Consider the following 23458-nt stretch of genomic DNA (forward strand, 5'->3'; position numbering starts at 1 on the left):
TGGATTGCATAAACTTGGCTATTGCATGATTTCATTTGACTCCACAGCCGTGGCTATTACTGGATCCAGACCTTGCTCATGCTTTGTGGGGTCCATTCTGAAATCTGAATGGACAGCACCCAGATCAGGGAGGCTTGAGAGGCTACAGGACATGCTTTGAGGGTGCCTACAGAGATCTGGGGCAGGTTGGGGATGCGGTAAGTGCAACAGGAATGAAGAGCTGTGACCCTTGAGGGGTTATGGGGACTTACCCATCTTCGAACCCAAGATTAGACAAAGAGAAAAGCGGGGCGGGGAGTGGGGGTGGGGTGGGGATGGGGCTGAGTTTGGTAAACAATAGTGACCATTACTTGTTGCATTGGGTTCTCTGGGGTCGGTTGTTGTCATACATACCGAGCTTGAAACCATCTGTTTCATGTGGTACCCAAAGGCCTAGGAGGGAGGGAGCACGTCGTTCCATCACAGAGGGCAGGGCTACGAGGACAGGGAGGCAGGACGACCACAGCTAGAGAACACTGACTTGACATTCGCCTTGTGGTCCTGGCCGCTGGCCTCCTCGTCCCGCCCCCTTCTTGGGGTAATTCTGTATCTGGATTCCGAGCCAGCGGGGACAAGCATCTGTGAAGAGGATAAGGGGGACCGGCCCGCCCTGGCTTCAGCACACTGAGGGCCAGACAGGCCAACAGGCTTTTTATTCAGTCACAAGGGAGATGAATAATAATTGCACATATGGTCGCTGAAATCTCTCTTCCCTTCAAAGTGCTCGCTGCCTGGCTTGAGCAGATTGGCACTTGGGCAACTGCTTTTCCACTGCTGAAGTGCCAGAGCAGTGAGGTTCAGCTCAGAAGGTCATCTTGGCCTGTGGCTACCGGAGTTATTGCAAACTGTAATTGCAGAATGGAGTCGCAGGCTGTTTGTGGGCCTGCAACATTTCTTTCACAAGCTTGCACAGCGTGTAAGGAGAGAGACCTTAGTTTGCATTTTTAAGGACCATGTAAAGAATGCTCTGTAAATATCCTAAAACTAGGGGGGAAAATCCACCCACATGAAAACATATATCTAAACACATACATACATACATCATCTTTAAAACTCTAGGAAAGCTAACTCTGGCTAATCACAAACATCAGGTATCTAGCGACCAAGCAATTTCCTGGCAAGTAATGCTGTAAAACAAGTCTGGAAAGGTTTAACCAACGTTGACTAGCTCAGGAGTCGTGGCCATACCAAGCCTTTAAAGCGTGCTTGGTATACAGCAATTTCACATTTTGGAGGGGACTGCTTTGTTCTGCAATGAAACATGGGGAAAAAATACAAAATAGCCATGGAGTAATTTGAGATTAAATAGAAAATGGTAACATATGTGGGAAATGTGGCTGGAAAGAAACTGAACATTTGATAAATGTTAAGGCTGATTCAAAGGATATTTCGCATCTCTATTGGTTGACCTAATACAAGGTGAGACGATCCATGTGCTTGGCTCAAAACCAAGTACAGAGAAGGACCAGAGCAAGACCTGGATTTGGTAGAGTCAGTACTTAGGAGGTGCCTCAAATAAATTGTTATGTCACATTCACTAATTCGCAGCATGTAGCCAGGTCGAGCAGTGGTTCTCCTGTGTCAGCACTTAGAGTCCACAAGTGATTACATAAGCTACCATGTTACAATCACAAATCATTGCTTTTCCTGGAGTCACTAAATCAGAACTGGAAGGGACCTTGGAGGTCATCAAGTTGCAATTTTCTTCTGGGGAAGAGTTCCTTTCCCTTTAGCAGCGGCATCACTCTTGTCTTCCAAGGAATCCCTTTTTGTTAGCTAGTTCTCATGGTTACAAAGAGTTTCTGCTTGCTTCGTGGTGTGTTCACTTTGATCCTCTCTGAGATTTGTCATTTTCTTTGTTCACCTTCTAAAGCCATTCAAATCAAGTCAAATTCCTACCCTCCAGACAGCCCTTTAGATGACTCAGGACAGCCCAGGTGATGCTGCTGGGTCTCCCAATTGGTGACTAGAAAACATTAAGGGAGATGTCTACAGAAAGTCCACACATACCAGCAATCACAAGAACTGGGATTTTATGTCTAGCCTCCTTACAGTTCTTGGGTAGACTTTAGGGCAATAATTGTGTCACCAGCGAGTAGTGAGCTTGTCTTTCTTTCCAATATATACACCTCTAATTTCATTGTATTATTGCATTGGATAATCCACCACACACATGTGGTTCTGCATCCAGATGCACGTGGATTTGTCTTCTTTTCTGCATCTCTTCTATCAACATCTTGGTCCAGGCCATCACCTCCTCTGGAAAACTTGCAACTGCCTCTAAACTGGTACCCCCCATGTCTACTTTATGTTCCTAAATCCAGTCTCCAAAGAGTGTTAAATGTGATTTTCCTGCATTGGGGATTGTGTTATGTCACTGCTCTACTTAACCTTTCAGTGGCTACGCCATACACTTAGAATCTAAATTCTTGTAAGACCTATAGGCCATTTACGATCTGGTCCCTTCCTACCTTCACAAATTTCAGTATATCTCCTTGCTCACTGCTTCGGCCAAATTGATCTTTCAGTTCTGACATCGTAACTCCTCCTTGCCTTTGCCTGCGCATTTTCCTCCCCTTGAAATAGTCACTGCTCCACTCTTCCCTTAGCCGGCTCCTTCTAATCTTCACATCTCAGCTTAAGTACTTCTCAGTGAAGACTTTTCTGATCTTTTTTCTCTGTCTCAGTCTTCTGTTTATTTTTATCACAACCTTGCCAACAGCTTCCTGTTATTTTGTATTTACTTAGTTTTTCTTTCTTTTCTGCGAGAGAGGAGATTCCGAACCTGGTTTATTATTGCATTTCCGGTACCTAATACAAAACAGGTACATTCATTCATACAATACAGGTATATTCACTCAGATAATATTGAATGAATTGTTAGAATCTCTAGTACAATGCTGACTATGACGATATTGGCAGCATCACCTTGTTCTTGACCTTAAGAGGGAGGTCTCTAACTGTCACCATTAAATTATGAATTAAGTATGCTGCTTACTTCAGATTTCTGATAGAGATCTCTAACAGACACTGCTAGTTCCTTAACCAACATCCTTATTTCTTTCTAATAAACGCCCCCTCCCTCCATATGGCCAAGTTTTCTCTCCGTCAAGAATGATAATCTCACTCCCATTGCCAGTGACTGGTTTAAGAATGAGCTTGTGGTGCAGTTATGACTAATGAGACAAACATTTTCTGGAAGATTTCAGGGAATGGTTCTGTGCAGGGGAAAAAGTCTTCCTCCAGGCCACTGCAGCTAATTCTGCAGGGGCTGTCACCCCCATGAGGTGAGCCGGGGAAGCCCCAACATCCGCAAGACGCCATACGGAGATATGAAAGAAACTGTGCACTTGATGATCTGGATCCTTTAACTTCACCTGACTTTCCTTGGGACTTCATCTCCATTATTGTTTAAGGCTGATCTGGAGATTTCTAATACTTGTCACTAAAATACCTTTTTGCAATTATCATTTATCAGACTTTTGGAACTGTGGTTCCAAAGTGATATTTTGTTAGCTTGTTTCTTTTCTAATCATGAAGAGGTTCAAATATTTGTCTCCATCATCTTTTGAGATGGAAGTATGATTATTCCCCTTTAATTTGTTAATTTAGCAAACACCTTCAACATATTTCCTAAAGTTGAACCATCTTTACCTTCATGGATTAAGCCAAGCCTGGTCATGGAAGATTATTCTTTTTAACACTTGTCCATAAGTAAAATTTTAAAATTTTTTGTTTTTATCTTTTTCTGGTTAGGCTTATTTCATATGATGAGCTAGGAAATTTTTTATGCTCTGGAATAATTTCTTCAAAACGGAATTTTTTTTTTAATCCCTGAAAGATTTGCTAAAATTCTTCTGTAAAACAATCTGAGCCTGGTGAAATAACTCTGTAAATTCATTTTCAATTGTGTGTATGGCTTTGGATCTATTCAAACATTCCCCTTTTTCCTAAAGATTTGATATCGGTAATTATTCTATTTCTGGGAAACAATTCAATGTGTCTATAACGTGATATTCTCATATAATATGTAGGTATTCTTGTACTCCTCTTTAGTCTTATTAGCACATGCTTGTGTTTTCTCTATCTTTAAAAACTATATTGACCAGAGTTTGCTCATTTCCTCTTTTTAAAAAAGACTCTGTTATTATTGGTCAAGTCTACAGGCATTTTTGTGTCTTATATAACATACATATCTGCCTCTCTCTTAACATCAACTTCACTTACTCTTCCAGATACCAGCCTCCTGATTTTCTCTTTAATCACCAGGCAGTTCTCTTCAGCCTGAGTAACCGGTTCCATCCGCTCCCAGCCCTGAGGTCCGGGTGTTCCAGGGCCCCGACTGCAGGAATCTTCTCTTAATTTCATCTCCCAGCCCCGGGTGGATAAAGGCTCCGGGGCAGCACCCTAAGGGGCCAGCCTCCTAACCCCAGCTCTGCCGCGCAATGAATGCGGGCCTGGGGACGCTTGCGTCGCTCTCCACCTGGTTTTCTGAGGTTGTAGTAAGAGCACCTTCTTAAGGGATTGCGGGGTGGATGCATCTAGAACAGACCTGCAAAGCCGGTGCCCCAGCGCCCGGAGCCCGGGTTGGGGCTCGGTGAGCGGCCAGCGGCATCACGCATGCGCGGTCGCTCGCCCTCGCTCCCAGCTCACCGAGGCCCCCGCATTTCAGGGTCCAGGAAACGGTAGCGGGGCACGACCTTGGTGTCTTTTGTCCAAGGAAATCTCTCCAGCAGCTCAGCAGTCTCTGGCACATAGTAGGGACTCAAGAAATACCGAGCGTGCAATGACCTATGAATACCATTTTGCCCATAATCCACGAATAGAGTGCTCTCATTTCTGAAAAGTTTTCACTTTTAACAGCAGCGCGATATGCATGTGGTTATGAAAGCTGGGAGAGAAAAGAGAATCATCAATAGAATGGAACACAATACAGTACACTTTCTAAATTAAAAAGGTGTCAAAAGTAGAATCTATAGTATTTGGACAAAGCCACAAAAATCAGTAAATGACAGAAAAGAGAATGCAGGTCTGTAAAATGAGCAACAAGCATAGAGTAAGAAGGGAGGAATACAATTGAATAGCCCAGTTATTGTTTAAATACCAGCAGATTACATTGTTTCATTAAAAATAGAGAGATTATGACTTTCAGGGATGCAACAATAGGCTATTTCATTTTTTGTTTTTTCCTAAAGGAAAGATTGGAAATAAGGGGTGACAAAGAGATTCCAAAGCAAATAAAAATAAGCAAATCACAGAGGTTGGAATAGTAATATCAGACAAGGTCAAGTCTAAAGCTATAAACATTAAAATATAACAGGGATGTTAAATAAAGATAAGGAGGGAAATTAATGAAGAAGCTATCAGTGTTAGACATTCCCTCCCCCACCTCCCCCCAAAAAACCAGATAACAATATAGGGCCAATCAACATAGCAGGTAAACCCATAATATAAAGACTGTTTCAAATACAAAGAAAGCTTTATCAATATATAATTGGAGGGGGCTTCTTTTGACATACTACTCTTAGTTTTGGACAGCTAATAGCCAAAAACAAACAAACAAACAAACAAACAAACAACAGGTAATACCATTTTGCAATCACTGGTGCTGTTTGTTAGGTATTTATATTGCTCTGCCTTTAGTGCACATGATATGGATGAGACCGCACAACTAATTCTGGGCAATATGTGTGAGTAACTACATTCATTGATGGGCAATGATTGAAATATTAGTATGACACAAATTTTGAAATAACTTTTCAAGAAAAAAATGAAAAGGGAAATTATACAGTATCTTGACATTTAACCTATGGGATGCAGTCATAGCTATACTACAAAGGATTGCTTAAATTCTATTATTAAATTTCAAAGCTGAATGCAAAAGAACTAAGAATAAACCATAAGGAATTAATCAAAAGCAGAATAAGCCAAAAGAAAATTAGAAGTGGAAATTAATAATGATTGAACCTGAAACTATTGATGTAGAAAAGTAGTAGAAAGGATAAATAGATTTGAAGAAATTTCTTTGAAAAGACAAATAGAATCTTGTAAGCTAAATCAAGGGAAAAAGGAAGAGAAGAAAGATAAGAACACACAGAAAAGAGGAGAATTTTAGGAGAACACTATATTCAATTCAATGGCAACAAATTTCAAACATAAAAGTAGATCATTTTCCTGCAAAATTAATTCAGTAACATTGACTCTAAGAAAGTATGAAAACCAAATACCATATAAAGGATCAGAGCGGTAATTAAGTATATACTTTTATAAAAGCCCATGTGACTTTATAGGTTCACAGTTGAACTTTATCATGCCTTTCCTGAACAAAGTATTCTAATATTATTAGAGTGTCCCAGATCACACACCAGTGTTATCCAGCCTTGGTTTCAGATTGACTGTTCCTATGGAGCTTTAAAGAGCACAGATGCCTCGGCCCCAGCACCAGGGATTTCTGTAAAGGGTTTGGTCACGTGGCCTGGCGATTGGGATTTTTTTAAAGTTCCCTACATGATTCTGATGTGCAGGTAAGGTTAAGAATAGTTATAGACAAATACGGAAAATATTAAGAATAATTTTTTCAAGCTCACATTCTTTCAACACTAACATCTGACTTTTAAAAATAGTACACAGGGAAGTGGCTGTGGCTCAAGCGATTGGGCTACCATCTACCATGTAGGAGGTCCAGGGTTCGACTCCCAGGGCCTCCTGGTGAAGGCAAGCTGGCCCGCGTGGTGAGTTGGCCTGAACAGAGAGCTGGCCCATGAGGACTGCTGACCAGCAGAGGGTGCTGGCCCACACAGAAGTGCTGGCCCACGCAGTGAGCTGGCCCAAGTGGAAAGCTGGCACAGCAAGATGGGCGCAGCAAGATGATGCAACAAAAAGAGACACAGAGGAGAGACAATAAGAGACATGGAAGACCAGGTTGCTGAGGTGGCCCAAGAGATTGAGCCCTTCCCACTCTGGAAGGTCCTGGAATCAGGTCCCAGTGCCGCCTAAATAGAAGACAAGCAGGCACAGAAGAAGGCACAGTGAATAGACACAGAGAGCTGTCAACATGTGGGGGGAGGGGATGGGGGAATAAATAAATAAATCTTAAAAAAAAGCAATAGTACACGGGGAGCCAATGTAGCTTGGTGGTTGAGTGCCAGCTTCCCACATACAAGGTCCTGGGTTCAATCTCAGTCCAGGTACCTTAAAAAATAAAACTTAAAAAATTAAAAAAAAGAGGAAACTATAGATCATTCTCACTTATGACAATAAGTGCATACATTCTAATTAAACATTTAAAATGAATATATCAAAAAATAATGCAGGAGGAGGGGGCAAGATGGTTCAGATTAAGTGCTCCCGCATCATCACTCCTACAAAAAATGGCTGAGTGGGGGCAAAATCCTGCTTGAGTGAGCTGATTTGAGAACCCACAAAGCAGGAGGCTTCAGGATATTGGCCTGGAAAGAGCACGACAAAGAGTGACTGCTCAAGGTAAAACCACTAGTTTCTGGCGCTTGAGGATGGAGCTGTGGCCCCTCCCTCAGGCAGGAAGTCATGGCATTCCTCGAACCCAGCCACACAGCGGGAAGAGACAAACTCTGAGAGTGGGAGGTTCTGGTGAAGCATAGAGACGGGTCTAACAACTGTCTGGACTCCCTTTTTTGAGCTTTAAGGAGCATACCAGCCGGCTTGAGGAGAAACCAGAAAGAGGGGAGAGGCGAATCTGCTGAGGCAGCCTGATTTACCTAACCACCCTTGAATAGGGAGGAGTGGCCTGGGAGAGCGTGGAGTCAGGCAATTAACTAGTCCTGAGCAACAGATGTGAGGGAGGGGGACAGTAGGAAGTGCCTAATAAGGTTTCAAGAGCGTATTTCGGTTCCCGGGGAGGTGTCGGTGCTCTTGAAGAGACTGAGGGTCGTCATTTTCTGCGGCGAGGTTAGTCACCAGGGTCCCATTTGAATTTCAAAAGGGAACTCTCACACAGGCTTCCTGCTGCCCTCAGAGAGACAGCAGTTAGGGGAAATAAAGTGCGGGGGGGGGGGGGGGGGGGGGGAGGGGGGGGATGGACAGAACAGATTCCTAATCAGCAGTTTATCCAATTGCAGAGCCGATCCTGCCCCAGGAAAGGGACTATTTCTGAAGAGCACATCAACCCAGGAAGAAAGTTTAGCTCAGGGGAAGAGTTTTAGCCTTGAATGTGCAAGGCCTCTACTTAGAGTGGTGACCCGCTGGGATATTAAACATCTAGCTGATACTTTAAGACAGGGAAAACATAGACATTATCCTTGTACTAACTTCCCTTGGGTCTCTTCTTTTTCCTCAAAAAAAAAAAAGGTTGTTTTTGTTATATAATTTAACTTAGTTTACTCACGAAGACCTACTTCAAAATCAGGGTAATCCTATATCTCAAAAATGAAAGAAAAGAAAAAGGAAAACAACCCATTTAAAAAATAGGCAAGAGATTTGAAAAGACGCTTTTTCAAAGAAGAAATACAGATGGCTAAAAAGCACGTGAAAAGATGCTCGACATCTCTAGCAATAAGGGAAATGCAAATCAAAACTACAATGAGATGCCATCTTACACCCATTAGACTGGCAGCTATTAAAAAACCGAGGACTACAAGTGTTGGAGAGGATGTGGAAGAATGGGAACCCTCATCCACTGCTGGTGGGAATGTAGAAGGATCTAGCAATTGTGGAGGACAGTTTGGCAGTTCCTCATAAAACTAGCTATAGGTTTGCCATATGACCCAGCAATGCCACTGCTGGGTATATACCCAGAAGAACTGAAAACAAGGACACAAACCGATATATGCACACCAGTGTTCATAATGACATTATTCACTATTGCCAAAAGTTGCAGTCAACCCAATTTCCCATCAACACATGAATGGATAAACAAAATGTAGTATATGCATACAATGGAATTTTGCTCAGCTGTTAGAAGGAATACAGTATTAACGATTGGGATAACATGGATGAATCTTGAGGACCTTATGTTGAGTGAAGCAAGCCAGGCATTGAAGGGCAAATACTACATGACCTCTCTGATATGAATTAAGCAAATCAAGCTCTCTCAGAGAGCTAGACACTGGAAGATAGGCTTACAGGAAATAGGGGGGAGATGAAGTTTGTGAGCCAACACCTACCACATCTATGATAAAGTAGAGATAAGTAGTTGTGCAGTGAAGGGATAAGATGGGGGCATAAGGATACTATTGGGTTGGACTTTGCAGGCTTGAGGGGGGCTAAGTTTGGGAGGATGGATCAGATGGTCCAAGGAATTGGGGGGACGGTTGGGGGTTAGCAGGTGGACATGAGAGATTGTCAGGTACAGGGTAGAAACTATAATGTTGAGAAAACTCTTTAGAAAATATAAGGAAGGGTTACTGGTTTAAGGTGTTTGTTTGACAGGAGGCATCTGGCACAGGGTGTACCTGGGGCAGCCTGCTAGGGAGTGTGTGGGTGCTCATCTTGTCATAGTGTTTGATATCAGTGGGTGGAGAAACATACAATGAGCAGGACAGTGTTATACCCCATCCAGGGAGACCCGATGTTCTCAAACAGAGGGGAAGGTGTCTCTTGAGAGCAAGGGTAGCTCCCAGTGGGGGATGACAGACCAGTGTGTCAAGCCCTCAGCATTGTTGCAAGTATCTATCAATCTTGTCCTTCAAGCAGTGAAGCTTGTTTGTCACTGTGGGCCCCATGGGGAGGGGAAGAGAGGAAGAGAATAGATGAAAGAGGGCATAACTGGGGGGCAATGGAAGTGTTCTGTATGATCATGCAATGATGGATACAGGCTATGTTAAATTTCACCAAAAACTTATAAAAGTGTGTAGTCTAAAATGTAAACCATAATGTAACCAAAAATTTATAAAAGTATACAGTCTAAAATGTAAACCATCATATATAAGTGGAACCATAGTTAGTAGCTATGTTCCAATATCTGTACATCAGTTTGAGCAAATGTAACATCCACATGTAAATAGATCACTGCTGAGGAAGGGGGGAAAGGGTTTGATGTTGGATATATGGGAGTCTACTATATTTCAATATGTTACTTTACTGTGACCTAAAAATTTTTTGAAGATATAATTTTAAAAAAAGGATGTAGACACGGAGGAAGAGATTGTCTTGCCACTGTATATTCAGGGCAACACCTATAACATTGTGAAAGGCAAAAGAGCAAAAAAATTTTTTTACGATATTTTTCATTTTTTTAGTACCCCCTTTTATTTTTTACTTTATTTTAGTTCTAAATTATTATGTATTTTATTTCTAATATTTAAGCCTATCATTACTATTTCATTTTCCTATTAATTGAATTTGGCAATATATTAGGCTTCATTTTTGAAGAAGTTTTGGATCACAGAGGGGTTCAACTATGGCAGGGGAGGAACATTGGTATGTGGTGTCACTGGTGGGGGATGCATGGGAGGGAGTTTGCATATAAGGTACATAGATATGTTTGAATGTTCATTGGGTATTGACATAGGGGGTAGAGTTTTATATCACAACTAAGGGAGTTCTGAGTTCCCATTCTGGGGAACTCTGTCTCACTCCCCAATGGAACAGCAACAATCCCCCAAGTGCAAGGGCAAAAACCAGTGAAGAAAGATGGTCTAATGATGAGCCCTTGATACTATACTGATGACTATGCTTATAAGCCCATGTGCCTGAAATTTTAACTAGCTAGGCCTAAGCTGCAGGGTTCCTAAGAGTTAACTCCTGAGAGCCTCCATGTTGCTCAAATGTGGCCACTCTCTGAGCCAAAATCAGCATGTAAATGCATTACCTTCCCCCAGCATGGGATATGACTCCTGGGGAGGAGCCTCCTTGGTGCCCAGGGATTACTACCATCATCAGCTGATGATGCAACTAGAAAAATACCTTGAATAAAAGGGGGAAATGGTAAACACAAATGAGTTTATATGGCTAAGAGACTTCAAAATGAGTTGGGAGGTCAGCAGAGGGGTCACACTTATGCACATCTCAGCAGGATATCAGAGACAGTCAAAATAGATACAACCCCAGGTAATGGTTCTCCTGAGGGCAACTGAGACATCCAGGCTCTACAGTCATGGCAGATGGCTCTGGAATTCAGTGCCTTGTCAGTAGGCCCTACCTTGGAATTTGTGTTCCTGAATGTGATAGATTTGGACTCAGATGTGACTTCACTACACATGCCTCTTCTGTTACTTTTATTGAACCTGTGGTTGGTGCTGGGGTTGGTATATGCTCAGGAAACTTGAATCTGTCAACAGTCCATGTGTTAGCTGGGCCCCGAGCCTCAGGAGAGTTGTAACACCTTCTGTCTCACTCATTGGATTTTGCTAGGTCAGATAATAAGGAGATGAGGATGGTCTACCACTCCACCAAGGAACTGAGAGAGTCTATAACTGCAAGCAGGAGAATCCCATCCATGTGGGATCTAAGTCACCTCTCAATTGAGAGGTGGAGTAGGCATTGCCATCCCAGGCATTGCCATCGCAGGGTTCTCAGGATGGAGGAATAAAATATGGATTAGAGTGGACTTACTGGTATTCTACTATTGAATTATTGTGACTCTAGCAAAGGAAGAAATTATATCATTGATGTGGAGACATTGTTCACAGAAGTTGCTGAAGACAGGGTGAGGAATAAAGAGGTGTGATACTGGGCATTTTGGGTACTTGGAGTTGTCCTCAGTGCTATTGCAGGGACAGATGCAGGACATTATATATCCTGCCATAACCCCCTGAATGGACAGGGAGAGAGTGTGAACTACAACGTAAACTATAATCCATGCTGTGTAGCAGTGCTCCAAAATGTACTCATCAAAGGCAATGTATGTATCACACTAATGAAAGAAGTTTTCAATGTGGGAGGAGTGGGGGGTATGGGGAATGGGGAGTATGGGAACCGCTTACATTTTTTTTTTAAATTTTTTTTTAAAGATTTATTTATTTATTTAATTTCCCCCCCTCCCCTGGTTGTCTGTTCTTGGTGTCTATTTGCTGCGTCTTGTTTCTTTGTCCGCTTCTGTTGTCGTCAGCGGCACGGGAAGTGTGGGCGGCGCCATTCCTGGGCAGGCTGCACTTTCTTTTCACGCTGGGCGGCTCTCCTCACGGGCGCACTCCTTGTGCGTGGGGCTCCCCCACGCGGGGGACACCCTTGCGTGGCACGGCACTCCTTGTGCGCATCAGCACTGCGCATGGCCAGCTCCACACGGGTCGAGGAGGCCCGGGGTTTGAACCACAGACCTCCCATATGGTAGACGGACGCCCTAACCACTGGGCCAAAGTCCGTTTCCCCCGCTTACATTTTTTAATGTAACGTTTTGTGAGATCTATGTATTTTTTTAAAAAAAAGATTGAAAAACAGGACTACAATGTTGGTGAGGGGAAAAAAGGAGAAAAACTAGACAAGATATACTACATATTGATTGTATATACTACATATATACAAAACTTAAATACAAATAAATTAGACAAAAACAGAACAGCAGTTTTTATGGCAGAAGGATAGAGAAATTGGGAAGTGATTATTGAGGAGTAGCTTGTTTTTGTTTATTATTGTTGTTATTATTATTGGAGTAATGAAAATGTGCTGATGTTTCTTGAGGTGATGAATGCACAGCTCTCTGATTGTTCTGAATGCCATTGACTGCATGCTTTGGATGGATTGTATGCTTTAGGAATATGCATCAATAAAAATTTTTTAAAAAGAGAGAAAAAATAATGCAATATAACTAAGCAGGCTTTGTGTCAGGATATGAGGATAATTCAGTATCAGGAAATTTAACCACATAATTCATTAAATCAGTAAATTAAAAAAGAAAACTCCTATGATCATATTGATAGACATGGAGTAAAATTCATTAATTCCCCCAATCCCTCAAATAAAACTCTAAATAATGTGTAAATTGAAGGAAACTGTTTAAATATGATAAAGACTGTTTACTAAAAGCCAATATTAAACATCACCTAATTTGTAAAACAAATTAAAATAATTTTAGTTAGAATCAAGATTTAGACAAGGATACTCACAGTCACCATTATCATTTAATACAGTTGTAAAAAAGTTCTAGAAAGTGAAATTGTAAAAGAGAGTGAAATAACTGACATTAACATTGGAAAAGAAGAGATAAAATTACATAATTTTGCATCTAGAAAACTCAAGATATGTAAAAACTACTAAAATAACTAACAGAATTGTTTAAGTTGAATGAACACAAAATAATGAAGTACCTTTTCTCTTATTTTGGAATAAGCACCAAAAACTAGAAATGGGGAAAATAATCCAATTAAAACAATAATAAAGTACAAAATTCGGGGAAATAAGTTTAGCAAGAAAGGGAAAGGATTTTTACAATGGAAACTATAAACTTTATTGGAAAATACAAAAAAGATATCTAAGTAAGTGTGCAACAACAGGAAAATTTAATAATAAACTATCAAGTCTCCCAAAATATAATATGCAAATGAAATGCAATTGTAATTAGGATCCTAACTAGAGATTTTCTTAAATTGAAGAAAGGATCTTAAAGTTCATGTAGAGGGATAAGTGTACAAAGATAGCTAAAAACAACAGGAAAATAAAGAACAATGAAGGGAAATTTGTCTTACCTGATCTAAGAACATACTTTAAAGTCACTATGACCTTAATCAATATATTATTGTATGGGAAAAGAATAATAGACCAGTGAAAATGAATGCAAAAATAGATTACATGTGGGAATTTAAAGTATGAAAAGGAAGCTGATCTATAAATTAAGAGGCAAAAAGTTGGTGATTGACTAAATGAAATGGACAATGCAAATGGATATGCATCCTATACTACATTCAAAAGTAAACTTTAGATAGGTAAAGCAGCTAATTTATTTTAATATTTGAAATGATAAAAACATTCCAAGAAAATCTAGACAACTCCACATGCAGTCTAGTAGAGGGAGTGGACTTAACCAAGACTAGGTACCCAAAAGTTTAAAATGGAGGTGGATATCTAAAATAGTTCCATGTTTATAAAGCAAAAGATAGCAGATACCAGTTGTTGGGCCTAGACTCATGTCCTCCAAAAAGGCGTGTTCAGGTCCCAAACCCTGTCCTCTGGGGTGAACCCATTTCAGACGGGAGCTGTGAAGATGTCATGGTTAGGGTGTGCCCACACTGAATGAGAGTCAGCCTTCGTGCAACATGTCTGACGTCCTCTGAAGGAAAGTGGACACAAAAGAAGTCACGGGGCGCAGCCAGAGCTGAAAGTCAACAGAACTCAGAAAAGAAAGGAGAAACCTCACTATATGCATTGCCACGGGTCGGAAAAAACAAAAAACCACAAAGATACTGGTGCCAGGAGGAAGTCAGCCTTCCAGCCTCGGAAACTGAGCCAATAAATTCCTGTTGCTAAGCCAACCCACTCTATGATATTTGTTTTAACCACTAGGAAATTAAGACTTCAGTCAATACTGAAATGAAGGGTCTAGAAGAAGTATTCAACATCCATGTAACAGATGTAGAGTTACTAATTACAATGTGCAGAGTGCTCTTATAATTGAGAAGAAAGGTAGAACAATCCAAAAGGAAAGTGAGCGAAGGACATACATTGGTAATTCACAGTACAGTAATTGAATTGAAATGACTCAAAAAGAAAAGTTTAGCTAAATTAACTAGGGGGGGCAAATGTAGTTCAAATTGTTGAGCACCTGCTTCTCATATATGAGGTCCGGGGTTTGATCCCCAATACATCCTAAAAAAAATCCACTAGTAAATGAGGGAAATGAAAAATAAATTACTAACAATGAAATGGCACTACATATTCATAGACCAGTAAAGATTAATAAAAAGATTTATAATCACTGCTGGTAGGAGCCTGGGGAAAAATTACTCTTCTATATTGCTGGTGCCAAGTTAAACTTCATCTTTTTTGGAAAGCAATTTGACAATATCTATTAAATAATAGAGAACTTTTGACCCAGACATTTCACTCCTAGGAAAGTTTTCTCTGGAAACAACTGTGGTATATAAGAAGCTATACACATTGATATTTATAACAGCATTGTTGGTAGTAGCAAAAAATGAGAAAGAAATGCATGCCCGTGAAAAGACTGCATTAGGTGCCTACATAATTCATGGCTAATTTGGAAAACTATCCATGAGGTATTTTTAGGTAACAAATAGAAGAGGGTAAAAAAAGAGAGAAAATCCAATTATTATAAAATGAACAATACCTCCTTCAAAAAACACACCTCATATAGCTCAAAGTGTAAACCATCATGTAAGCTTTAGACCTTGGTAAGTAGCAACGCCTCAATATTGGTTCATCATTTGTCACAAATGTGCCTATAACAGACTAGCGTAGGATGTTATTAATAGGGGAAAATGTGGGAGGGGAAAGAGGTGGGTTATATGGGAATCCCCTAAAACTTCTCTAAAAATAAAGTTTATAATTATAAAAAAAGATTGAAAAACCCCAAGACTTCTATGTGTGTTTCTGTGTGTGAAGAGTATTATGTTTGGATGTATACAATCATTTATATGTATAGGATTAAGGCAAATATATGGAAGTATCACTATAATAAATTAAGTATTAGATTAAATACATGTATGTGTGGATCTATATCTGGATTTAGGTGGGATTAGGATGTATTTGTATATAGCAAATACATCCTAATCCCACCTAATTATATATAATTATAATTATATATAATTATATATAGCATTTTATAGTTGTAGCTGCATAGGATTATGAATATAGATTTTGTGACTAGGATTATGCTTTGGAGTTTTTATCTGTACTTGCATAGGATCTTTTAAAATTATTTATTTGTACTTGTATTAGAAAAGTTGTAGGTGTCCAGTAAAATCATGCATTAAATACAGAGTTTCCATACACCACCTTATTATTAACTCCTTGCCTTAGTGTGGTACTTTGTTACAATTGATGAAAGATTATTATCATGATTGTACTTTTACATGACCATGGTTTACATCAGGTTTCACTCTTTGTGTTGTACAATCTTAAGATTTTTGTTTTGAATTTTTATTCTAGTTACATATATACAATCTCAAATTTCCCCTTTTAGCCACATCAAATATATAATTAGGTGCTGTTAATTACATTCACAATCTTGTGCTACCATGACCATCATCCATTAGCAAAACTTGCACAGGATTTTGATTCATGTCTGTTAAAAGTCATGCTAAGTGTATATATAATTATGTAAATCTGTATGTGTACAGGCATATATAAACGTATCTGCATTTTGCATGATAGAATTATGTAGATTTATCTATTTCTACATTTTTGAATCACTAGTAGATTGTAAATATATCTGTGTAGAATTTCTGCATGGCCTTATATAAATTTCTACCTGTCTATACAAGAATATCTACATGAATCTATTCCCATAGTGAATTATGCAAATATGCCTTTATTTGCATAAGGGATTATGCAAACGAAAGGTTTCTGCATTTTGCTAAGATTATGTATATTTATTCATGTTTTCCTAAGGTGATGCAGATATTTATTTCTCTGATTCTGTTTGAGATTATGTATAAATTTTTTATCTGTACCAAATTATGTATCTTGACCTGGACTTATAGAACTCTAATAAATGAATAGTCTCTGTATAGTAATCTGTAAATGTTTGTTTAATACTACAAAATGTTGTGATATAAATAACTGTATCTGTTTAGTAATATCTAAATATATCTTTATAGGTTTTGTAAATCAATTACAATCTATAATGTGATAAGTTCAGGATTCTGTAAATACTTCTCTCGTATATTATTTTAAGTATTGGTTTTGGTTCCTTTATGAGATTATGAAAATGTAGGTTTGTCACTAGTGGTATAAAATTATATAAATAGAGCTATATCTTTGTGGAATTATGAAAATACACATTCCTGGCACTATATAAGATTATATACATGTGTCTGCATCTAGAATCTGTTTAAAACTAGGCAAATGGATATGTATACCTAGTTGTGCAGGATTACCTAAATGTATCTGTATAGGATACATCTGTATAGTATAATGTAAGTTCATTTATATATGTATGGTATCTCTTACCTCTAAAAATGTCCAAGTGTATCAGTATTTGTATACAATTATACAAATGTCATATAGATCAATTTCTTTGTTTCTAACTCTTAGAGGATAAGATAAATTTCTGCATTAAATGTTTATGAAAATTCATGTACATTTTTATCTGTGGTACTTTGTAAATCTTCATAGGAGTATATAAAATATTTTAATCTAGAACGTAGTATTAGATAAATTTGTATTTCTTGAAAAATTTTTTATTGTAAATTCATTTTATATAGGGACTCTAGATGAGCACACAAAAGCTAACACCAATGTAAACATATTTGTATCTGTATAGAATTGTAAGTAAAACTTTATAATATTTAAATATTTTGCGAATATAAGTATGTGATACATACAAACGATATATGTAACATATATAGGCTATGCAAAGTGTAATTACAGGAATAGCTTTGAAATCATGACACAAAAACAGTATTAGAATATTACAATGCAGTTAAATTTGTAATTTCCCCACACAGGGCTCCTCTGTCCTTTTTCTTTGAACCTATAATTAACCCTCTGCTTGTTAAATATATGTCCAAGAGACTTAAATCTTCAGTCTGTTCATGTGCCAGTTGAGCCCTGAATCTCAGCAGAGTTACAACACCTATCTCCAGTTCACTGGACTCGCCTAGGACAACCGACAAAAGGTTGATGATGGACAATGCTCATCCTGAAAACCAGAAGAGTATTTACAACTACAAGACAGTTCCTTCCATCTGCCCGTGGGACCTAAGCCCCCTCTCAATCTGAAGCAGTCAGAGCAGACATCATCCCAAGTTACTCGTGACTGAGGAATAACAAGCATAAGGGGGAATGCAACTATGGACTAAAGTAGACTTATAATGCTAGCAATAGAACAACTTGTATGACTGATATAAAGGCAGTGGTCACCAGAGGCTCTGAGGGGAGGGAGAGAGGAGAACAGGGCATTTTGGGTGGGACATTGGAATTGTCCTGTATGAACTGCAGTGATGGGTACAGGCCATTATACATGTTGTCAAACCTATAAAATTGTATGGTGCAAAGTGTAAACCTTAATGTAAACTCTAGACCATGGTCAGTAGCAACACTTCAATGTGTGTTCGTCAATTGTAACAAATGTACCACACTAATGAGAGCTGTTATTACTGGGGGAAAGCATGGAAGAGGGAGAGGGAAGGGTATATGAGAATCCCCCTGTATTTTTGATGTCATATATATATATACATATATATATATATAAAACCTAAAGCTTCTTTTAAAGTAAAAATTGAAAAAAGAATTTAAAGAAAAGACTATTACTAGAAGTGTGTGCGCCTTCCATGTGCCATCTCTCGGCCTCTCTCCCTGAGCTAACTGCAATTCTAAATATTTAAAAACAATCTCTTCCCTCTTTAAAATGGTATTATTTCATATATACACATGTCCAAACAACATCTTATTTAGTTTTTCTTTATTTTAAGTTACCTAAATATGTGGTCTTTTGTGACTTGTTTTTTTCCCCACTAAATATTATGTTTCTAAAATTCATCCATATTGTTATATACAATTGTGATTAATTTCTTTTCACCACTGTGTAATATTCTATTATACGAATGTATCATAATTTATTAATTCTCTTACAAAGTACCTGTACAATGAGAAACAGAACAAACTTTCACTATCAGTGTGTGAGTTTCTGTTAATATACGTCTCTTCCGCACTTGTAATTGTCAGAAGTTTCAACTTTTGCAGCACCAATCCCCTGATAACTAATGGAATTCCATACTGTTCTGGTTTTCCTGCATTGAGCATTTGTGTTTCCTTTTCTCTGAAAGTCTCGTCCAGGCCTTCTGCCCGCTGTCCTGTTGTCTTGCTCCTTCAAGTGGTTAGAAATGCAGAGTCTCAGGTTCCATCTCAGAGTCAGCTTCTGCAGTCCCGCGAGTTCCACAGGTGATTGGAGAAGCATTGATCGTTTGGGTTTGTTTATCCTTTTGTGTTCATTTCCAGGATTCTTGATACATTCTGATTAGTTTTATGAACCATCAATTGAATGGTCTATCGTTTCCTCCATGATATGCAATGCACCTCAGAGAGTTATCAAACTACCATGAATGTGTTGCTCTGTTTCGGTCTTCACTTTTATGTTTGATTGTCATTGGCTATCACTGTGCCCAGGTCACACTACCATAGCTTATCTGGGATGGTATGTCCCCCACTTTATTTTCCTTATTCAGGACCTGTTCCTGGTCCTAAATAATTTTTAAGTCAACTTGGCAAGATCCTTGACAAATGCTTCTGATATTTAGATAGAAATGGCATTAAATCTATAGATGAATGTGAGGAGAGTTGACATCTTTATGTAACTGAAACTGTGCATCTATGAGCAGGGAAGAGGAAGTGGGTCACCTGTCTTTTATTAGAAATTAATTAATATTCCTATACAAGACTTACACATATCTTGTTAAATTTATTCTTAGTATGTGTGTGCATGAATGAATTCAGCTTCTTTAAAATATGTGTGTATATACATACATACATATATATGCATACACACTATCCATATATATGTGTGTTGCTATTGTAAATTATATTTTAAAATCACATTTTTAAATTGTGTCGTCTATAGAACATGCAATGAGGTTTTGTATATTGATATAATTTGGATATTTTGATAAATTCTTGTATTGATTCCAATAACTTATCAGCTGATTATTTGAGGTTTTCTATGTAGATGGTCCTAATTTCTAAATAAAGACAGTTCAGTTTATTTCCAAATTTTTACTTTTACCTTTATTTAAAATCTACATATTTGCTTATGTATCCGTCTTTGTTTGATTGTATATGTGGATGTGCATCTACAGTAGTTTGTCTTGTCCAAACTAGGGCCTGCAATAAATGTTAATGGGCATTTTTATCTTGTTCCTGTTTTAAAGATATTTGTAACATTTTATTATTAAGTATGGCATTTGATATACATTTTTGGGACATTTTTTGTAGAAACTTTTTAACAGGTGTGAGTTAACACACTTGATAGGTGTAAATGTCTTTTCTATAACCTGAAAATGTGCTTTGGTGTCTGTAGAGGTGATTTTATTTCTCCCCTCACTTAGTCTGTTTCTCTGACAAATTAAACTTTTTAAAAAGTTTTTATTATGGAAATTTTGAAACAAATGTGAAATTAGAGTAGTGTAACTAACTCCATGAATGCATCATATGGTGACAACCAGTGTCAAATTTAGTTAGTCATGTTTCAACTATTCCCTCTCCCCAGGCTTCTCCTGTGTCCAGCATTTGAGTGTGTTAGGACAAGCTTCAGAAGGCAGGCCGTTTCACCCTTCAGTATTTCAGAATGCTCTTGAGGACATTTTTCATTTTTATTTTTTATTTTTGTGGGGTTTTTTTACTCTATGAAAATTCCCTTTTGTCTTTATGTTATTGACTCATTATGGAAGCTGGGTCAGGGATTTGGCTTATCTCTTCTCATATTGTCACTTAACTTGTTTCTCTTTCATATTTCCTATTAGCAGTGGTGAGATACAGTTCTCACTTTCATTTAGAGAACTTCCCAGCTAGGGTTGTGCTCTTCTTCTTGCAGCACATCTGCACATTCAGGTCTGGTTGTCCAGCTCAAAGTTAAGACTGATCAGTGGGTTCAGATGGTGTCCATATCGCCCTTCCATTATAAATATCCCATCAATATTTTACCTAACGGTTTTTGTGTCTATTGATGATCATTCCTGAGAGCCATTGAACAATGGTGATTTTTCTTTTTTTAGATACTGGGACTGGGGATTGGACCTAGGACATCATATTTGGGAAGCCAACACTCAACCACTGAGCCACATTGGCTTCTCTGAGTTGGTTTTTTCGTTTTTTGTTTTGTTTTAAGGTGGCACTAGGGACCAAACCCAGAACCTCCTATGTGGGAAGCAGGCACTCAATTGCTTGAGCCACATCCACTCCCACAATGATCTTTTAATGTATCATTTCTTCTACATTTACATGTAAAGACTTTTTCAATATGAAACCACTTGGATTCTGGGAATAAACCCAGCTTTCTCATGATAAATTTTCTTTTGATATACTGCTGAATTCAGTTTCCTGGTATTTTATTAAGAACTTTTGAATCTATATTTATGTGTGAGATTGGTCATAATATTTCTTTCTAATACTGACTTCTCCTGTTTGGAGTGTCAAGATTACACTGGCTGCCTAGAACAAATTAGGAACATTTCCTCTTTTTCCACTCTTTAGAATGTTTGTATTAAACTTAGAATAATCTTTTCTTAAAAAGTTGGAATTTGATTAGAAAATACCCATGCCTGGTATTCAATTAGTGGTAAGTTTTTAAACTACCAATTCAGTTATTCTTAGTGCATAAGGAAGAGTTAATCTTTCTATTTTATCATGTTTCTGTCTTTCTAAGTTCTTTTTTTTTTGGAATTGGCACATTTTTCCAAGATTCAAATTTATTGGGACAAACTGAATTTTCTTATGTTTTAATCTAATTTTTAAATTCATAATATTATTTATTTGTTCCTTATCTCTATTTTCTTGGTCTTTGTTACCAGAATCATGTCAATTTTATTAGTTTTAAAAAACAAACAAACAACTTTTGGTTTTGGTGATCCATTTAATTTAATTTTTTTTTCATTTACCCAGTTATTTTTCTAATTTCTTAAATTTATCTTTCTTTGATTGTATTCACTTCTTGTTCTCAAAAATTAATATTTTAGGTCAAAATTTGCCTCAAAACCCAGCTGCTACCCAATCCCACATGTATTTCTATTGTCATTAGATTCTTGGCCTTTTAGAGTTTTTATTGAAATTTATTATTTGACCCATAAGTACTTAGGAAGTGTTGTTTCTTTAAATTTCCAAACACATGAGTATTGATTTCTTTATTTGATATTGACTTCTAAAATGCATATTGTCAGAGGCTTGCTTGTATGACACTGGTTCTTTAAATTTTTTGACATACTTTAAGACTCAATGTGATCAATTTTTATAAATGTTCTCATTGCTTGGAAAATGTGTATATTTTCTATTTCTTCTATGTATATAAGTTGCCTCCCCCTCTACTGATTATATTACCCATGGAGGGAGATGTGTTTAAATATCTTACTAATATGGAAGGTTTGTCAAATTCCTCTGGTAGTTTTATCAATCTTTGTTTTCTATTTTCGAGGCTAGTTTATTAGGTACATACATGTTAAGAACTGTTGCATTTTCTGTGTGAGTGTGAATTTTTATCACCAAGTAGCAAATCTCTCTATTGCTAATAATGCTTTTTCTTTTTAGGTCTATTGAGTCTGATTAACATCTGCATTAACATACAACTACCCCATAACTTTCTTTTGGTTTATTTCAGTCTGGAAATAATTTTTATCCTTCCATTAAACACTTCTTGAGTTTTTATATCTTAGGTGTGCTGCCTGTAAGTAGCTAATAACTGAATTTTATTTTTTTACATTTGTCATTAATGTTTCTGCAAATTTATCTACTTTGCTTTGTTCTTCCTACTTCTCATAGTCTATAATTTTTTTCTCTTTCCTTTCCTTTAATTTTCATTTGATTGAGGTTTTATTTCTTATTCCATTTCTCGGCGGGCATGGATGCTATAGATTTTATTTCTATTTTTAATGGTTCTCTGTAAGAAAATACTGTGAATAATTGATAAAGTCAAAAGTTCATCTACATATGAAATGACTTCCAAATAATTTGAAGACATTACAACAATTTAACTGTTATCATTACTGTAAGTGATAACAAAAAAACCTCAAAATCTCTGACAATCTCCACGGTTTATTTCATTCTCACATTGCATATGTGTCATGAATTGGCCAAGGCACTGTCCATGTCTTCTCCACTCTGTAACTCAGACTGATGAAGCGGCTTTTGTCTGGGACACTGTGATCTCACGGAAGAGGGAAAAAAGAGATTGGCACAAGTGTGCGATGACTGTTAACATTTCCATTCATAAATAGCATATATTCCTTATGCTCACAGTTTACTTGCCAAAGGAAGTCAAGTGGCCAAGCCTGACATCAATAGGGCTGGATGTAAAATTCTCTTACAAGGAGTTTCTGCAAGTATTTTGAAAACAGTGCAATACAATGGAGTCACCTGCCTTCCGTGTCTCAGGTGAAATCTACTTATCACCCCTTCCCCATGAGAAACAGCCCACAATTCTACCAAATCACTAAAAAGTTCAGGAGCTCTTGGTGTTTTCCTCTCTTGCTTTCTCATGATCTAGAGTCCTATGAAATAAAAGGAAAAATTTCCATCCAACACTCAGCAAACAATCGTGGGACAAGGATTGACCAACCACCATATACACCCTGATTTAGAAAGGACATGCTCACAGCAGTTGTCTTCTGTAGCAATTCTGAGCTCC

This window comes from Dasypus novemcinctus, chromosome 3, assembly GCF_030445035.2.
Source record: "Dasypus novemcinctus isolate mDasNov1 chromosome 3, mDasNov1.1.hap2, whole genome shotgun sequence".
Classification (NCBI taxonomy): Eukaryota; Metazoa; Chordata; class Mammalia; order Cingulata; family Dasypodidae; genus Dasypus; species Dasypus novemcinctus.